Source organism: Ambystoma mexicanum, chromosome 7p (assembly GCF_040938575.1).
Source record: "Ambystoma mexicanum isolate Mex_15411 chromosome 7p, UKY_AmexF1_1, whole genome shotgun sequence".
Lineage (NCBI taxonomy): Eukaryota > Metazoa > Chordata > Amphibia > Caudata > Ambystomatidae > Ambystoma > Ambystoma mexicanum.
The window spans coordinates 112,459,478-112,480,394 of record NC_090939.1 but is presented as its reverse complement, the minus strand read 5'-3'; the positions used below and the strand labels follow the sequence as shown (position 1 = coordinate 112,480,394).

Sequence of the window (20,917 nt, the reverse complement as noted above, 5' to 3'; positions counted from 1 at the left end):
TTGGAGCCAGGCATTTTGGCCTTTCTTGGCCAGATGTTTCTGGAGGGAGAGAACGCTACTGACAATGAAGCCTAGGGATTTGGCTGAGTAGGTAAGCTTGGGGGTGAATCCATCTAGGTTCATGTTGTTGAGCCAGTTTTGGATGATCTGTTGTTTAGAAGTGGGCCGATAAGGACAAACTCAGTTTTGGTGGGGCTGAGTTTTAGCTAGGCAGATGACATCCAGGTCTGGATGGTGTTCAAGCAGCAGCAGAGACGAGAGATATCTTGCGGACCAGTAACCTTAAGGTACAGCTGCGTGTCATCAGCGTACTGGTGGATGGAGATGCTGGGGTCATTTAAAAGGTTTCCCCCGGGGCTCCATATAAAGGTTGAAGATAAGGGGTGAGAGAATGGAGCACAGCGGTATGCCGCAAGATACTGGTAGGCGTTTGGACGTGAACTGCCCCATTTAGATGGCTTGGAATCTGTTGGTGAGGTATGAGGAGAACCAATCAAGGACTTTTCCTGTGAGGCCCATTCTGTTGGCAAGGATCGAGATGAGCGTGGGATGGTCGACCATGTCAACTGCTGCTTAAAGGTCGCGGCGGACGAGGAGGCAGGAGTCACCTGTTATGTTATGTTAAGGGAATTTCTAGAGCACAAGGCCACCCAAAGGTATCATGGTGCTGGAGAGAAGAAGCACATAGCCACAGCCAATGCATCCCATCACCTAATATAGATATGTTTTTACAGCTTTTCTGAAGGCCAAATGGTTGGATCGTTTTTTTATAGCAGGCAGGAGTTCATTCCATAGCTGAGCTGCCGCCATGGAGAAGGCTCGACCCCTGGTCCTCACACGAGGGAAGAGAGGCACACAGAGAAGATCAGCCGAGGCAGATCGCAAACAGCGCTTAAGCAGACAATGGGTGAACTTTGTGCGAAGATATTTTGCACCCTGATCATGCAGCACCCGATGGATGATGCATAAAGCCTTAAACCTAATGCGTTGAGCCACCGGGAGCCAATAAAGAACCTGCAGAACTGGTGAAATATGAGTCCCATAGGGACCTGTGGCAATGCGAGCCGCTAGATTTTGCAGATGTTGCAGTCACAGGACCAGACCCTTTGGCTGTGCCAGATAAAGGGAGTTAGAATAGTCTAGTCGACTAAGCACCAAAGCTGCAATCACCGGAGGACGAAGGAGGGGCGGTATCATAGGGAGCACTTTTTTCAGTATTTTAAGCTGAAAATGGCCAGCTTGGCAGACTGTCGCTTCTTGGGCATCCATTGACAGGGACCTCTCTCCGTAAGTTGAAGTGCGTCATCTATCACCTGAATTGTGGCAGTTTCCATGCTACATTTGGTGTGGAACACTGATTGGTATTCACGCAGGAGTCCGAGTTGGTCAATTTTGGACAGCAATTGATTGGCCATGGCCTTTTTGATGACTTTCCCCATAAAATGGAGGCTCATGATGGCTCTGCAGTTTGCTAGCTGGTTAGGATCAAGTGAGGCCTTTTTAAGAGGGTGCAAATCAGCCCTGTTTTTAGATAGTCCGGGAAGGAGCCTTCGGCGAGAGAGGCATTGACGATATTAAGGATTGTTTTGAATATGCAGCCTTGAAGCTGTTTGATGATGGAAGCTGGGAGGAGATTGTCCGAGTAGGCTGTGGGTTTGAGGGACGCGAAGGTGTCAGAGAGGTTCTTAATGGTGAGAGGAGTGAATTCTAACAAGGGCCCGGGGGAGTTCCCAGTGTGGGGTGGGTGGTGGCTCCTTGAAGTCCTTTGCAGAGCTGATTACAACTCTGATTTTGGCAATTTTGTCAAGAAAGAAGCTGTTAATGCTATTGCATTTCTCCTGCAAAGGGGGGACCTCGGGTGCTGGGGTTGGTATGGCGCAGCGTCTGACAATGACAGCGAGGGATCTGCTGCTTCTGGGGTCACCCTCAATTGTGGTGGCATAATTAGCTGATTTTGCATCAGTAATCAGCTTTTTGAGAAAGGTTTACAGGATTTTAAGTGAGGACAGATCCTCTGGATGGCAGTGTTTACACCATAATTTTCCACAAGCCTGAGTGCCCTTTTCTTGGCCCCGAGATCAGGGGTGTACCATAGGGTGGATGGTCTGGCCTTGATCCTTGTGGTTTTTAGCGGGGCATGGGTGTTAACCAGGTGAGTGTCAGCAAGAGAGAAGGCTTCAAGGAGGTTCCGAAGCATGCCCGGTTGAGGGGTGGTGGCCAGAGCTGGCTCAAGGAGGTCCACAGGGAAGTGTTTGAAGGAGTGGAAGGTGATCTCAGGGAGTTTAGCCTGTCCCCTATGGGGCGGTTCATATTGTTGCAGGGTCAGAGGGATTACTAGGTGGTCTAAACAATGGAGTGGGGTGGGATCGGCACAAGAGAGGAGACCCAGAGGGGTGAAGACGAGGTTGAGAGTGTGCCCTCCTGTGTGGGTTGGAGAGAGGATGATTTTTTGGAGGTTGCACGAGTCGAATAGTGCGTAGAGTGGGTTGCGTAGGTGTTTGGAGGGTGGTGTCTCCAGGATGTTATAGTCCCAGAGGAGGATGTTGATGGCATGTGCGACTGATTCTGAGGAGATGAGGTTGGTGAGGTCCTCTATGAATGACTCTTTCCCTTGGGGAGGACGGTGTATGAGATGGAATGTGATTGAGTCCTTGTGGGACAGGGGGAATCGACATGACAGTGATTCAAATGAGAGGGAGGGTGTGGATGGCAGGACGGTGAAGGCCAGTCTGACTTATGGATGACAGCTACCCAGCCACCTGTCTTTCCTTGCTGGTCAGTATGTTGAATACTGTATTCAGGTGGTAGGAGAACGTCAAGGATGTGCCGAGAAGAGGGGTAAACCATTATTCTGTGATGAAGATCGCATCAATATTACTCTTGGTGATTAGATCAGCAATGTCGGCAGTGTAGGCTACGGCCGACCGGGCGTTTACCAGCCAGATGGGCTAGAAAGGCATGATGTGAGGGTGTTGTTGTGGGAGACGCGGTATGGTGCTGAGATTGGATATGGTAGCCACTCGTGGCTGGCCAAATTGGAGCACAGGCCTTGGAGATTGTGGCGATAGGCTGCGGACGGCTGAGACACATGGTGATGTCAATTAGAGCATTTGAGGGGCAGCGTGGTTGACGCTGGGCCTTACCAGGCCCTAACAGGCACAATCAGGCAGTGTCCTTGTCCCTCGTACATCCTAAGCCGAGGACACCCAGTGCGGAGGGTGCCTAGGTGAGACTGAGGCTATATAAGGGAGCCTATGGGGCGTGGGCTGGAAGGCCAGATTAAGTAGGAAAAAGAGGGCAAAAAGAGCGACAAAAACATAAGCTTACCAGTGATTGACAGGTGGGAGGAGACCTAACCCCCATTGCCCTAACTGCAAAGAAGGTATGATATGATATGATAGGTTATTTATAACGCGCTTTATACCCAGAGTGTTTCTCTGTGTTTTCTTGCTTCCAAGGCGAGCATATTGCCGCTGAGCTATCCTCCCGAGACTGGAGGCTGGAGACCTAACCCCCTTGCCCTAATTGCAAAGAAGGAGGCTTGGAAGGCCTGCTTAAGTAGGAAAAAGAGCAGGGAAAATAGCAGGAAAACCCAAAGCTTAACAGTGATTAACAGGTGGGAGGAGTCCTAATCCCCTTGCCCCAACTGAACTGAAGGAGACTGTAAGGCCTGGTGAAGAAGGAAAAAGAGCGTGAAAAAGAGCTGGAAAACCCAAAGCTAACCAATGATTGGGAGGAGACCTAATCCTCTTACCCCAACTGCACTGAAGGCGGATGGAAGGCCTGCCTAAGAAGGAAAAAGAGCAGGAAAACCTGAAGCATTTTCTCCAATAATTTTAGAAGGGCATTGTGAGAAACTAGAGGGTGTCTCGCCTGCTAGTCCCTGGTGATCTCTCTCTCAGGTGTCCAGGGCTCAGCCATTGCCTTAGGATCCTGATCCTGGGGGTGGACCAGTGCGGGAAGATCACCTGGGTGAGGGGTCATCAGGGAGTGGGCGTGAGGCAGCCGATGTTGAGATGCAGTATTCCCCCACCTTTTTTATTCATCAACCCCATTCTATTTTGTAGGATTTTCTGAAGTCCCCCCCCCCCTCTTTTTACACAAACACTGGGCAGAGGAAGAGGAGTGTGACTGAGAGTAACCAGACTAACTCTCTCACATCGTACTGGACATGTCCCCTTAATCGGGTCAGGCACTTTACACTAAGTGCATACACCTAATACCAATTATCTCTCCTCACACAAATAAAAGGCAACACCCAAAGACACACTCTGAGCAAGGCAGAACACAAGTACGAGCAGAACCTCTGGGATGGATGAAGGAACACCTACTGGAGCAGAGCAACGGACCAAGGGATGAGAGCAGCGGGCCGAAAACCCCAAGGGTTCCCTACTGGAGGTTGTTGCCTCCGACAGACCGCGAAAGACACGTGGAGAAAGCCAGATCCCACAAGTGAAGATTGCATTTTATTTCAAGGACGCCAGCGACCGTCCTGGGTGAACAACGGAGTTGGGGAGGTGAGGCCGAGCCTTTTATACCAATCTTGACTCGTGAATTGGAAATAGCAAAACAAGAAAGAGACGCACACAGCCGGTGAGTCGGCAAGCAACCTGAGAGACCGGTGTGTGTTAAAGCGAATGAAGTAGCAACATTATATCACAAGTGACCGCTGCACGCGTGTGAATGAGTCGCAAAGAGAGGCAGACCTGTGAATGAACTTTGAAGTAAAGACAGCTGTGAGATCAGCGATACTAAGTAACAGAGTGATCCGGTGAAAGGAAGTAGCCCACTCGAAAGTATTTGTGAAAGGTACATTGTTTGAAGCAATAAATTGAATGAACAGCAAAAGTGAAGTAAGCGAGAGTAAACATGAACTGTGAGTCGAAGTGGTCCTGCGGTAGTCTGGAAAGAGAGCTACGCACATTTGAAAGTCTCTATATCCGAAAGTCGGCCGAGCACGATTGAGGGAGACCCAATGTATAATAAGCTTGGGGAAGGGAGCCACCTTGAAAGTTTGTGTTGAACTTGGACGTGAGAGGTCTGAGCCCGACAGAGGGGGACCTACGTGAACTCTGTGGTGAAGTACAATTTTGAAAGTCAAGAAAAGAGACTTTAACGTGGAAGGCCAGGTAGGCCTCAAGCCACGGTTTGGAATTCTTTACAGTGTTGGAAATCGAGCCAGAGTGTGTCATCCTGCCAACATGGACAACCTTACTCTGTGAGGTCTAACGTGGGGAGGAGAGCTGGTTCAACCACATTTATTCTTTGAACACTGATTTTTCCTTTAAATACATTTCTCCTTTTTGCACTTTTTGTACAAGATAGGGCAGGCTATAGGTTTTGCTAGCATAGACCGTTTTGATTTGACGGACTCCACTAGGACTGTTTTGTTTATCGTTTGATGGTCGAGACTACTCCCATCTTAGTTATACGGCAAAGTAGGAGTTTCTCCGGCTCCAATATTTTCAAAAAATATTTTACAAATTGTATCTATTGTGTCAGTGTCATACTTGCGATACGTTGCCTCCCCTACAGCATATAGTGCTCCAGTGAGGCCGCTGTGCCACAGGCTGACAGCCTTGTGCCGCTCACTGCAATGTAGCATGGATGGCATATCGTCTCAGGAAAGATCCCTTATTGGGTTAAGAGCAACATCTCCACTTCTTAATGGCTGCTACTTTAAACACTCTTCTTTAGGCAAGAAACTGATTTTCATGAAGGAGCTGGATCCTTATGTTGACCACTGTATCTATGTTGTCTTTCTTCATATGGGTGCCCCTCACCACTCTGCTTCAGGAACTGGACCCTATGTAGGCTGCCTACATGATGACACCCTCACCGCACATCCTTTCTTCACAACTGTGTATGGCATCAGTAAGCAGCTGGTAATCCCAATAGGTTGCATCACTCTTCCATATGAGCTTTATTCCAGTGATGCTTTCTGTGGTTCTAGTGACCTCTGGACCTCGGCCCCAGGCACGTCATTTCACCAAAATTCCAGGCGTAGTGGAAGTGACATCACACGACCCATGACCTCTGATGACATGACAGGAAGTGATGTCACCTGACCCCATCCCGAACTGACATCACGGGAAGCAATGGAACATGACCTTTCACCCCTTGACAACACAGTAAATTGCATCACATAGCATTGTTTCTAAGTACACTATGAAAAATATGGTCACAGTATCACTGTAAAGTGATATATATTGCATACAAGAATGGATCACCATATGTATCCTTAATATCAGTGTGTAAAGGGCCATATTACCAAATTACTGTGAATGCAAGCTGACGTCTAAGGCCAAATTATAATGATGTGTTATTATATAGCACTTACGCTTAAGTGCTTCATATAGAACAAATATACATACAATATCCCTCAACCTGTGTTGGTACTCATTTATCAACCTCAGCAGGAAGAAAGGCTGAGTTGACCTTGCCAGGATTCGAACCTGTAGATCACACACATTGCAGCAGTGAGTGCTCTACCCATTGAGCTATCTTACTGGTTTCGGACCGAAAAAAAAGGTACGACTGTACAAAACGACCGGAAAATGCTACCACCAAAGGTTTGAACACCAAAAGTTCGAACCTTTGGTGGTAGCATTGCAGGTAAGTAAAAAAAAAAAAAGACTGCAGGGACTGTGGGGGTGTCCCCCGTAATATGTTAGTGTGTTCGCATAAGAAAGGTGCAAATATTTGGTAGTTTGCACCTTTCACATTCATGCGAACAATCCGGCAGCGGCAAAATCAGCCACGGTCGGATCGCCTACAATCGTCTAACTGGCTATAGCTACCAGGAAACCAGCCACTCCAGAAACAAAGAGCCATAATAAAATAAAAAAATGTTAAAACACCTTTTTTAAAACCTTTTTTAGGGGTAGCAAGGAGACCAGAGGGGTAGCAAGGGAGACTTCAGGAGTCGCAGTTGAACGCCCTGGCGACCCCTAAATGACATCCCTGCTCAGCCCTCTGACTTTGCCAGGGCTAATGGGACCTAGCCGTGCCGACCCAAGCTGTCGCAATCATACACCTCTTTGTCAAGGGTGGTGGAAGCTCACCATGTATTACTCCATCGACGGTTCAGCGGCGACTGTACCGAGGCGATATCTTGCTGCTCCTTTAGGTACTCTATCAGTACAGACCCAACTGGGTGTTCCACTGTTGCCGGCACCAGGACAGGAGCCCTTTGCGTGGATTTTTACCTTGAACTCTAGAGAATAATATCTTCCTCGATACCCGGTTGCCTGGGCCCACATTAAGATCCATTATTTAACTATCATAAATACTTTTGGTTGCCAATTTTTCAACTCTTGTTCACAACATAGCGGTTTGGGGAGAGGGGTGAGAGCCCCTCATGGCTAAAAGTGGGAGGTTTACTGAGAAGCCCACACCCAGCCCTAAATCTGGCTCGTATGCACAAAGCTTCTTAGTGATGCACTACTTTTGGATGCTACCGACATTAGAGATCACACATAAGAGTAGAAACTGACCATGCAGCATGTGCACATGTTCTTTTGAAGAGAAGATTACCTGCACATGGTTTCTGATGACAATTTGGTGCCCTGAAGATGGACTATTGTCCGAAATGCATTGGCCAATCACTATCAGCCTCGCTAATTATTAAAGACATGTGAAGATTTCAATTAAAAAAAAAGTATATTTCTGTGATGAAGGCAGAGTAAAGTGAGTTTGTTTCTTCCTGAGAGAGAATTTGCATAGATTGTGGTGTAGCGTTTGTTCTACAGGGGTGCAACCAGGATTCTGGGAGGTTCCCCGGGTGTTGCTGTGGTTGAGAGTTTTCCACTGATGTGCAAGGTGGATCTGGGGTGCGTCAAATAACACTAAAGAACATTAGTGAATAAATTAATTGGAAAGTAGAATCAAGTAGCTTAATGAAATGTCGTGCCCACCTTCTTTTTTTCTGTATTGCCTTTTACCCCCCTAGAATTTTTAGAAAATAAAAAAGGCCTAGCCACAACTATTTACATACAAGGAAAAAAAAAAAACTCTAGAATTGCTGCCTGACAATGTCTCAGTTGGTTTGTATTAATGAGCAGTTCACACATTATTGCCACCACCTTCAAAGGTGTCGCAGGCAAATGCTGTATTCAAAAGGAGTGTGGGAGCCCTTTCACTGAGAAAAAACATGGGCAAAATAACCTGTTCTATGGTATTTCTTGGTCTACAACCACATTTTAGCTCACTGCGCCCTTCACAGAGGAGAAATGTCCATTTGCACATCAGTCTTTGCCCCACCCACAAGGGCAGTCCAGAACCTAAATGCTAGGCAATTCCCTTCTGAACAAGAGTACCATCAGCAGCTCCAGACACGGGTTTCGGGCTGGTTGTGCCTTGTCAGTGAGGTGGAGCTGTGCATCTCTAAGAACAGTGAGCAATGGTTCCACATCTGGATTACCCTAGTAACTTAGGGTCAAAACCCAAAGCTACTTAATATGCAAAAACACGGGGGCTACTGGGAGTTTCTCTACTACGGCCTATATCCCGGGTCAGAGTCGCAACCACAGTCTGTAGCTCACCATCCTTTCACAGAAGAGAAATGCCCACTACATATCAGTCTTTGTCCTGCCCAAGGGTAGCCCAGCACCGAAATGCCAGGCAATTCTCTCCTGAACAAGAGTACCAACAGCATCCCCAGACACATGTTTCGGGACGCTGGGTCTCTCTAAGGCACAGTGAGCAAGGGGTCCACATCTCGATTACCTTTGGTTACTTAGGGTGAAATCCCAAGTTTTACAAAATTCAAAAGGAGTGTGGGAGGCCCTTTACTGAGAACAAACATGGGTCAAATACTGTGCTAATCACTTGTTGCAAAATATTAATGCCTGTAAGTGTATTAATTCCTCCCTACTGCAGCCCGTTTGAACCCAACTCACTGCAGACAAGCCAACCCAGCAACATCGTCTCCAAGTTTCGAGTCCATGAACCAAAATGTGTTTGTTGTCCTTATGACGCGTTTCCACGACGTAGTCTGCTCTATAAAGTAGCAGTGCAGCACATTTGCGTCCCAGGCCAATGCTCCTATTTGCAGGGTCCTAGTGGTAAGGTGCTCCCTTTTAGCACAGCTTGCTCCTTCAGGCAAAAGGTACTGAAACCAGAGGGCGACGATGGGGTATTTGTACATTTGGCTCCATCTCAACCTTTGGCATGTTTGCAAGGGATTTTCTAAAGATCTATCGTCCAACACCAGGTCAAAGACTGTTATTTTAACAATACCATTAGCCTTGTCCATGATTGGCACTGTAGTGCTGTAGTCGCCCTTGCGTTTCCCTCTGCATAAGCTCATTAACACTTTAGCAAGAACGCTTCCTTGGAGAGTTGCTCCTGACCATCCATCTTCCTATGTTAGACGCTGAGTTTTGAGGGACTGGGCCAAGGTGGGCCATTTCGGGACTCTCAGAAGATCCATTGGGTACCACTAACGTTACCCTACAGGAAAGACTGTATATTCCCAGATCCTTTCTCCTACCAAATCTTGAGGCTGTGCAAATTGCAGAGGTAGAGAACCAGTCAATGTCTCTCATGGCAGAATGCTGCACTTTATAGGACTTGAAGACTGGTAAGAGCACAGATCAACTGCTGGGGTTACATTTGGAATCCGTGATATGAACTTGGTACAGCTGCGGAAGAACTCAGGTGCTGAGAATTGGGAATGAAGAATATTAAACTGTTTGGGCTGCACTTCATTCATGTGGGACCCGCAGATATGGCTTTCTGTGCAGGTTCTCAGAATGTCTGTGCCCAGCAGAAAAAACTCTACACCACCAGCCCTTCGATTCATGCAAAGAAACTACCATAAGAATGTGACTGTTTTTGACCCATGCAGTTATGTTTACTGCATTGTGAGACTTATGTCTACAACCAAAGCCGCGATATGACTTACATGTGCGGTGATGACATGCATTAGCAATGCAGTATGAAGAAACACTATGCAGCTCCTTAACCACCTTCCCTCTTGCTTCTGCAGAAGCAAACCACCATCATAGAATTCCAAGTAGAATCACCTAGTGGCCAGAAAGTAAAGCCCAATGACATGGGGGACAAAGGATTGAAAGGTTGCCTCTCAGATGACACAGAGCGCCAAATCCAAAACAAAAGAGCTTTTAAATATCCTCAGGGAACTCAAATCCCCCCCCACACTGGCAGAAACCTGCGTGAAAGATGCAGACTAGTGTGAGAGGATTCAAAAAGCTCTAGCAGACAAAATCACCATGTTACAATCCAAAATCGAACAGAAAAAGCTTAGCCTATCCAAAAAAACAAACCATCCACCGTCCACTACTCCCAAAACATCTACCTGCCCCCCCTTCTCCTTCTCACCAGTATCCACTAAAGAAGTAGAAAGCATCATCAAGGGCCTCAAACCCTCTAGATGCCAAGGGGACTCATGCCCAGCTCCCATCATCCAGGAAGGCGCCAACATTCTGGCCCCCTTCATAACAGCCCTTATCAACGCATCCTTCAAATCAAGCTCAGTGCCTAGCACTCTCAAGGAGGCCTGGGTCATGCCACTACTAAAAAAACCTAATCTAGACCCCAATAACCCAACCAACTACAGGCCAATCACCACCGTTCCTTCCATCCTAAAGATCTTAGACAGAGTGGCCTACCTGCAAATACAGAAGCACCTGGAGGACAACAACCTCCTGGGTCTCAGACAATCCGGCTTCAGGCCAAGGCACGGAACAGAGTCAGCCCTACTGGACCTAAAAATCCAGATGGACGAGGCAAAGGACAAGGGTAATCTAGCCATTCTCTTGCTGCTAGATCTGTCAGCAGCCTTCGACCTCGTCGACCATCAGATACTCACGGAACATCTGATGACTTCAGCGGCCTTCTCTATCTAGGCGACTGCCTGGATACAGTCCTTCCTAGCCAACCGAACCACCCGGGTCTTCTCCCCGGGGGCCTCAGCACTCCCTATCCCCATCACATGCGGCGTCCCTCAAGGCTTGTGCGTCTCGCCGACCCTATACAATATATTCACTAAGCTATTGTTTGACCGCCTAGACAACCTGGGTGTCACATACACAAACTATGCTGACGATACCCAGGTTCTCATCACCCTATCAGGGTGCTACGACGAGGACGCCACCAGAATCAACAATCTATATTTGGAGATCCAAGCCTGGATGGCAGAGCACGGTCTATGCCTCAACAATGAGAAAACTGAGCTCCTTCTTGTCGGCTCCCAACCACGGCTAACAAACTAGACCCCCGTTATGCGTCCATCAACATAGACGGTTACCTAATCACAGTTGCCAAAGACATTAAAACCCTTGGGGTTTATCTAGACTCTACTCCCTCGCTCAAAAGACAGGTAAATGCCACAGCCTCATCCACAGCTTACACAAATAAGCTTATCAACGCCTGCAAACCTTTTCTTTCTGCCTCCAGCTGCATCACTCTAGCCAGAGCGCTAGTGCTCTCAAAAATTGACTACTGCAATACACTCTTTCTCGGCACGTCAGAACGCAACCTGAACAAACTAAAGGTGCTTCAAAATAATGCCCTCAGAGCCGCCCTCATAATGCCCCATGACACGCCCACATCTCCACCATCAGGCAAGATGCACACTGGCTCCCTGTACGAGACAGAATCACTCTCAGATCCCTCGTCATTGTCCATAAATGCCGCTCCAATGACGCACCCAAATACCTGGCAGACAAGTTCCACAATCACACATCAATTAGACCAACCAGAACGCCATACTCACATTGCCTTTCCATTCCAAAATTCTCCCTAAAAAAGCTTCCCGGTCCTAGCTGCCAAACTATGGAACACCATGCCACTAAACCTTAGAACAGAACCCTCCTTTTGGACTTTTAGAGCCAAAACTAAAACATGGCTTTCCAACAAAAACTCTGCTTAATGTACTTCCTATCCGCATGTCCTTGTCAACCAGCTTGTAACCTGGTCTACCACACTTATTGTTGATATTTCACAGTCTGTATTGTATATTGTTGCCATGTTGTAACTGTATCTAAGTCTCCGGCACCCGGTTACCCCAGGGTTCGGCACGCGGTACAAATAAAGAAACTAAACTAAACTAAACTTATCGATCTCTGGATCTGCTTGTGCCAGAGTCAAGAACACTAAGGTTACCAGATAGAACACAGCCGATTCTCCCCAATACATCTGGCTGAAGACCCTATCTGGAGCCTGGCAATCCTCCAGAATTCCAGCGCCTCTAACTGGTTTCAGTGTTTACATCTGGAGGGAATGGGTTCTCTGCTATCTAGCAGGTGATCCTGTATTGTGAGTGTGCTCGGAAGACCTTACTGATGCTGGCACTGCATTGCCCCCTTTTTACTTACGTCCGGTGCCCATGAAGTCCATGGCATCACTTACTTGTTGGAAGTGATTCTTATAAAAACAAAGAGGTGATGTCTGGAAGGTTTAGAATGCATCTTAACCTCTGGCATTACTCTGGACCAACACTCCAGACCATAATTTGTCGCCTGCCAAGCCATTACAGAATGGGAAAGACCATATGCAAATAAGGCTTGTCCCCACCCCGAAAGGGGCAGTCCAGCCCGAACTGCTTGGTCACATCCCTTCTGCACGAGACCACAAGCATCCCCAGACATGTTTCGGCCTTCTTGGGCCTCATCAGTGAGGAGTAGCTTCTTGTGGCAGTGGACTTGTATCTGTGAGCAGATATGATGTGAGTTGACCAGGAATCCGCAGACCACTATAGAGAAGATGTCTTAAGAGGTGCAACTGCAAAGAGCTGGATGACATAAACTTCACATTTAATTGAGCTGGGCATTTGCAGTCTAGGTCAGCTGTGAGTTATCCATACGCCTGCAAGGGACTTCAGAGCTCCCTTTCAACTTGACCATGGTCACAAACTCTGGTTCAGATTGGGGAGGTAAAACTGCAACCTCCTATTGTTGAATAACCTTCTTTGTGGTACCTATGTCAAGCGTATTGTGTTAATTTTGTAATGTAGATGAAACGATAATAAGAGTAATTCAAGTGTATCATGTGGGTCGTTGGTTGTGTAGGAGGCATGTAACAAGGGGAAGACATGTCATGGCCATATAACCATTGTGGCCTATCATGCAAATGTCTGTGATTTCACTGAATTTACTTCACCTAAAGGTGACATCTTCTAAAAAAAAATGCTTCAAATTTGTGTTTAATTAGGTGGGGGTAAACTCCTGTACCACCCCTCACTTCCCTGTGCCTTATATTATCACCTTACCCCATCCCCCATCTATGGTTTAAAATGTACCCACTTACCCAACCAAATTCGAAGAAGAAAAAATTTGATGATTTCGGATTAGGTGAAATTGGATTTGTTGAAATGTAGGTATCCCTATTATGCTGTGTTGAAGATTTGGGCACGCAAACTCCAGCAAAACTGTGGTCTTAGAACATGCTCTTGTGCGGGAAAGCATGTTGAAAGAAGCCCAGAAACCACTTGCACACATTGTTTGTTTCTCGTGAAAATCGTGGTGCGTGCATCGAACTGGCCTGCAGCAGAAACGGGAGGAAGTCAAATTGCCCTAGGACACACAGTGGAGGAGTGTGAGATCATCAGCGCGGTCAGAAGACTAAATTGCATCTTCACCTTTTTTCAACTGGAAGCAAAACTAGCAGATTGTCTTCAGCATGTGGAGGTCCTCTTCCAAGTCCACACTAGACCATCTTCCAGGCCAGGATGCTCTTGCCAGGCACTGAATGAGCTTGCCGGCCTACGTGGTACTTGTATAAAGAAATTGAAGAAAGGCTGTTTTCAATCTCTCGCTAAATTCTAATCTATAGAACGTGAGTCTAGTTAGTGCAAGTTGTAGATGAGTGTGGTGTCATGTGATCGGCGTCATGATCGGCGTCATGACCGGCGTCATGACGTTCCGCGTCATGACGCATAGCCAATAATAAAGTTGCCCGTTTTGCGCTCATAGGGCAGTTCCAAACGGGGCCGGTGAACCACCACCATGTGTCTGTGCCTTATTGCGCGTACTGCTGCGCCACGCGTTTAGGCCGCACTTAGCCCTACAACAATGACTGCAGGGAGACGGCCTTAAAAGAGCGGACCTCCAGGTGCGCACATTAAAGAAAGCCAGGACTAGAATGAGTCTGTCTGCATGTCTGTATCACATTTTTCAAGCATAGTGTAACATATCTGATCTGACCCTCTCATTAGTTATTTTTCTGTGCCAGTGATCCATCTGCATTTTCCGCTGGCGTAGACCATGTACATGCAGTCTGCTGTTCCACTACAATATTTGCTGTTCTGTGACCGCCCATTTTTCTCTCAGGAAGACCCTGATCTGCGCATTTCTTAAAGGGCCATTACATGATTAGCGTTTAAGAGGAAAACATTTATTAAATGACACCGGACATTGATTAGAATGATTAGAGCCTGGGACAGTCCTCTTAGAGGGTTCACTTGCTATCCTTTGTGGCTGACCAATATGCAATGTTAATGATTATATTAATTATATTATCCGGTTTTTATAGAGCGCTTCAAGCCCAGTTTTCGAAGTGGGCGCTAGCGGTTGGTAGCGGTGCTCCTCTACTTTTTGGAATGAAGTTTTACTGTTCCTATATTTATTTATTTATTTATTTATTTATTTATTTATTTATTTATTTATTTATACATACGTTCCGGGATGGTTTAAAATAAATGTGTAGGAAGAAGTTGAAACTTGCACATTCCAGTGCACTGCACTGAACGTTCCCTTAAACAGCGGGCGCATAATATGATGTGATAGATTATTTAGAACGCGCTTAATACCCAGAGGTTTCTAAGCAGGGACCCGGGATCGAACCTGTGGTGCTCCGTGTTGTCTTGCTTCCAAGGCGTGCATGTTGCTCCTATCCTCCCGAGACAATGGGCCTCATTAGGACCCCGGCGGAAAGGGTTTAACGGTGCCGGTAATGGTGCCGTTAAACCCATTCCGCCCTATTACGAGGTTCCCGTCAGACCAGACGTCCTTTGCGGGTCCCGCGAGGGGACCAGGGAGCTAACAACAGGCCCGTGAATAACGGGCCCGTGAATAACGGGCCCGTTAATACCGGGCCTGTTGTTAGAATGCTCCCCATTCCCATTGAGCCCTATGGAGGCTCAAATGGGAATGTGGATGGTCCGGGTCCGGGTTCCCTGAATGGGGAAATACTGGGCCATCCAAAGTCGGAATGGCCCGGTATTTCCCCATTCAGGGAACCCGGACCGGAGTTTGGAGGCAGCCATCCCCTTAATTATTAAGGGCATGGCTGCCTCCAAACTCCTAATGAGGCCCAATATGTTTGGGGGGGTTGTACGGTGCCAGTAGGGAACTTCGTTCCACTAGTTCTTTTCGGACACTTGGACCACTGTTCAAGCCGGACTGTTACCACTCGCAAAACAGAAGGTTGATGAATAGTCATAAGCAGTGGCGTTTCTCTGGGCAACACATGGGTCTACACCATCATTTTTCCAATGTCCCCTTCCATTCCAGAAGAGGAATGGTCATATGAAACTCAGACCTGGTCTCACCACAAAAGGAGTTGTCCAGGCCGAACTGTAAGGTCTTGCGCCTTTTCTTTGACTCCTCAAACCGTGTTGCTCTTTCCTCTTTTATGCTGGCGTCCATGGAATCTGGCGGCCATTTAAACGGGCGTTTTTTTCTAAGCTATAACCTTTGAATGAAATGTGGTTTGAGACAAGTGACCTCAAAGGCGCGTCTTAAGCATTGACTAAGCAAGCAAACTGCGTCATCACTGCTTCATTTACGCGTTTACTAAGCTCTAACAAGGTATGCACAGGTCACGAAAAATGCAAATGAGCTAAGCCAACAGTCTGGCAACAGTTTCAAAGGGGTTTACCCAATGCTTAGAAAATACATTATTTGCTTGTAGAACAGAACTGCATACCACTGCTTGGGTGCTGGTATTTAAACATTCCAACTGCTTGATAAGTGCTTGAGAAATGTTAAGAAGGTATATTTGGAATGCTTGTGTTTCTGACGGCAGTTAACGACCGTCGGTGACATTCCATAGAAATTGGCTCAGTCTGCTTATAGGGGACAGTCTACTCTCCTCAAGTGTCACCGGAGGGTCTGGAGCATTCACAGCGGGTGTCTAGGGTCCCTCCTTATTCAGAGTCTGGACAAAACATTCATGTTCATTTGGAAGGAATGTAATGTAAAGCGCAGAGTGGGGCCCTTTAAGTGGGACCAAGCTCTGCGTAACAGGATGCGAGGACATAGCACGCCCGGGCCGATCTCAACAAAGGAGGCCTGCGTGCATCAGTTGGGCACTCCAGACCAGAATAAGTGTGTGTGTGCATTATATATATATATATATATTTTTTTTTTAAATTTTTTTTTTTCAAAGGAAAAAAAAAACTGTAGTTGCAGGGGTGTAATGCAACAATATATATATATATATATATATATATATATATATATATATATTTTTTTTTTTATTTTTTTTTTCAAAGGAAAAAAACTGTAGTTGCAGGGACGTAATGCAACAATACCACTGAAATTCAGCTAAAGCCACCTTAAGGGCCATGGCTACTGCCTCTTAATGTGTTATTATAGGCAAGGGGAATGGCCTTTGGCCGTTCCCACTGTATATTTTAGAACACTACCAGACTACTAGTCATGTCCTTTGTCCATGGCCTTCAGCCGTGCCCACTACATACCAGTAGCCCTGGCCATTGGGCACACCGTGCCCACTTCATATTTTAAAACACTTGCAACCCATCACTCAAAGACGTTCATCAATCACAGACTGATTTTGACCTGTTTTGACAGTGGTATTGTTACGTATAAAAGATGGCAAACTTTGAGAACTGTCCATTTTAAAACACTGCCTGACCACTAGACATGGCCTTCGGTCATGGCAAGTGGGCACAGCCTTTACCCATGCCAACTGCATATTTTAGAACACTACCAGTCCACTCGAAATGGCCTTTGGCCATGGACATGCCCACTGTCCTTTTTAAAACGCTACCAGACCAAAGGCCATGGCCATTGGGCACAGCCTTCATTTCTGCCAACTCCATATTTTAAAACACTTGCAACCCATCGCTCAAAGACATTCATCAATCACAGACTGATTTGTACCTGTTTTGACAATGGTATTGTTATGTATAAAAGATGGCATCCTTTGAGAATTGTCCATTTTAAACACTACCAGACCACCATCCGTGGCCTTCAGTTATGCCCAATGTCCATTTTAAAACACTACCAGATCAGTATCATTTGGCCATGGCTAGGGCCTTTGGCTGTGTCCACTGTCCATATTGGAACCCTACCAGACTGCGCCAGTTGGCACAGCCTTTGGCCCTGCCTGCTGTCTATTTTAAAACACTACCAGACCACTAGCCATGGACTTGGGCATGGCCACTCTATATTTTAAAACACTTTCAACCCATTGCTCAAAGATGTTAGTTAATCACAGACTGGTGTTCACAGTGGCATTGTTATGTATAAAAGATGGCAGGCTCTGAGAACTCACATTTCTTTTGCTAGGCAATGCGCAGTGAGAGTACATTTTTTGCCAAAGATCACACACTTTGGTTACGCAGCATGCTACAAGCCCCTAGTGTTATGTCCGGTCTCTTGATGACTGTTGTAATACATCGCACAACCCAAACTAACCACATTTAAACAGCACAGAAAAGGGGAAGAAATTACTGTCTGCAAGAATAGCATATGCCCAGGTACTCTTGCCCCCAATAGCGAAAATGAAAAGCTGGCATCCATGAATATACTCCCAGTAAGTGAACATATACCTTAAAGTGAAATATACAAATGTAGTTCAATTGATCTTCCCCTTCGAAGTAAATGCACAAGACAAAATAGCATTGGACTTTTAAAAGAAGTAATGAACATCAGAAAAATAACCATAGAGTGGAAGTGTTCCAATAAATATGCTGGCTAAGTATAAAAGGTGCTCACCTTTTAAACCCAGCAATCTGTAGTGAAATATTTCCTGGAAAACAGAATCCCAATAAGAGACAAGTGCTTGTGGTCTTGTGGGTAAGCGTCTGCACTCGGAACATGACAACCTGAGTAAAATCCTGGTAGCCGAATACCAAGCTTTCCAACCTAAAAAAACAAGGGGTTGTGTCCACCCTCAGGAAAGAAAACCTTCTCCTGTCCACCCACATGTGTTCTTTACTTGTGCCCTGAAAAGCAGCCACCAATAGGAGGAAAACACTGCACCAGTGTCAGGATTGCAACCACTCTTGCCACATCCTTACTTGCCCTCTCGTGATTTCCCCTCCTCACCTCAATGTCTGGCTTTCATCAGTACTCTGCTTTATAAAGATAACTTGAAAAGTACACATACCACAGTGTCACTCAAATATACAAATCCTTATAAAACTATGTTAGGCAAAATAGGGTACAATTATGGCCCCTATTATTCCCCCATCTTGACAAGGAGGCTACAAATACCATGATGCAATTACGCAAAAGGCAAACAAATTGGGGCCCTCAGAGAGCACTGGGAACATATAAGATCTTTAAACCATATTGGGGCATATTATATAACAAACGGTTATTCTAGTTTCCTTGCACCTGCCTAGCTGGATTTGCAAATCTCCATTTATTTGCAGCTCCATAACCAAACATACCGGCTCTTTTCATGTGTGCCTCATGACCTTTAGAGTGCAAAACCTGTAAGTACTGACAGTAGGACAGTTTAAAAAAATAATGTGGATGCCATGTGTTTTCTTAGTGTGTTAAGAGATGGCTTCCTCACCTCCCCTGCCTGCTCCCATTCCCCCCACAACCCACCCTGTTTCTGTGACGCAGTTTGCTTTGAGATGTCGGCTATTCGCAGGCATTCAGTCCGATAGCCAAGGTTACGGAAACGTTTTGTGCTGCAAACTCGGTCCGTAGACCCCCGCTCAAACTCCAAGATTTCACTTGGTGTCCTCTTGTCACCCCCCTCACCTTAGCCTGATGGCATTTGCATGTTTTTTGACCTGCAAAAGCCTTTTTTGTGCTTTCATTTTCCATAACCCTTGGCTATAACCAAGGCTAAATAGCTTCATAATGTTTCATTTACAAAATACCTGGTTTCTGTGCAATTTACCCAAGATATAGCCATCTATTTTGGAGAAGGGGCACCCCCTTTTCCATCAAATATTAAAAAAATGACTTAAAAAACGACTGGACGGAATACCCCGAAACCAGACATGGATTATGAGTCAAGGCTTCGTGCCCAAGTTGTTTGGAACCTGGTCCACATCTTTTCAGTTGTTTGAGCTGTGCAGTGGAGAAAACATTTACCTTTTTTGTCTATGGGAAAATTAATGGCCACGTTTCTAATTTATTCTTAAGAGCTTTAACATAACTTCTCCATTTTTTGTGGTCTGAGGGGGCGTGCGCTTCTCAAATTGTCTTCCAAATTTTAGCCAAATCTGTTGTTTTCGGGTTTCCTATGGGAGTCTGACTCACTTTAACTATATATATTATATATATATATATAAATATGTATAAAACAAGACTGCTGGCAGTCGAAGGACGGCGGCACTCTTCCCGTTAGTTTGGTAATAAATACTGACTCCTGGAAACTCCGATCAAAGTCCTTTATTGAACATGGGTGGACAAGGATGGACGGAAACAATTGCAACTACGCATTTCACCCTGGGGGGCTCCATCTGTTGTGTGGATCAGTATGTATGTATGTATGTATGTATGTATGTCCATTTACATACATTTCAGAAGACATTTCCCGTTTCTAATGTCTAGTACGTACCCTGTAGGTTTAACAAGAATAATGCCGTCCGCCATGTTGGGATGTGCCTGCATCGAAAAGCAACATATTATCCCAAGTAACTTTCAGACTATGGGCCTGATTCTCAGAAGCGTATTTATAATGGTGCAATCCCATAGGAAAATGCTCTGTGACTCGGGCCCTATATGTTTTTGTAAGTGCCTGCCTTCATCACATACATTTTCTGATATGGTTGGAATATAGTCTGAGGTGATGCAAGAGTGGAAATGATCTTTGCTGGCCCATCTTTTTGTGAAATGCACCGTGTTAGCTATATAGTGTGGGGAATGTTTCACACTATGCGAGCCAATCTGTTGGCTGTGCTCTCAGGACAAGCGATCTTGAACAATATTGAAATATTTTGCCATCCAAGCATCTGTTATGTAAATTAGAAGAGGCAGTATAGACAAATAGTGATCCCAATGAGGAGCACCAAGAGATGAAAGGAAGAACTAATGAGTGTTTATCTATGGAACCAATACACCTTAAGGATTATTTGAAGTCCATATTTTTGCAGCCAATCCCATGAGGATACCTTCTGCATTAAGCTGTGCACTGAACAGACCAAATGTGGGACCAATGATACGGAGCTAAAACTAAAATGCAATTGTGAGGATCAGAGGGGACGCTCAATTTAGAGATAGTATGCAAACGTTGGAGATTATATGCAAGTCTTTGATAACCTTGAAAAAGCCCAGTAGGGCGAAACTGGCACATGCTGTCCAATGAGTTATTGTAGGTGTCTTTGGGTTGTGTAACTGTCTTTGATTTTGGTGATTGAAGTTGTACATATTATGGAATGTGATTATTCATTTGGGCTGTAAACTAAACACAGACCCTAATTGGTGTCTTACTCAAGTCTGTCTCTTAATCAAGCAGGATCATGTGAATTTATTTATGTCTACTACATTGAAGACATGCCCCTTTTCCTTCATTTGTTATCAGATATAACCTTTGAATCCATGTAACCATGACATTGGAAACAGTGTCATGCCATTGTCGTGCATATAGGCCAACAGCACTAATTGAAATTCACATGATGAAGTGCATAGTGCACAATATGAGCCTTGCATCTGAAATGTCATGCTAAGATGCATCAAGCTCGGCGACATTGCCAATAGTTATACAATAAAGTGCATTGTGCAAGATGCTTGCAATGTAT

The 20,917-nt window shown here is 45.8% G+C and overlaps 1 protein-coding gene across 2 annotated transcripts in view; it reads left to right on the top strand.

Annotated features, from left to right (window-relative positions):
• The window catches only part of ZBTB20 (zinc finger and BTB domain containing 20), a 3,989,371-nt gene that overhangs the window by 2,306,678 nt on the left and 1,661,776 nt on the right, over positions 1-20,917 (top strand). The window lies entirely within an intron of this gene.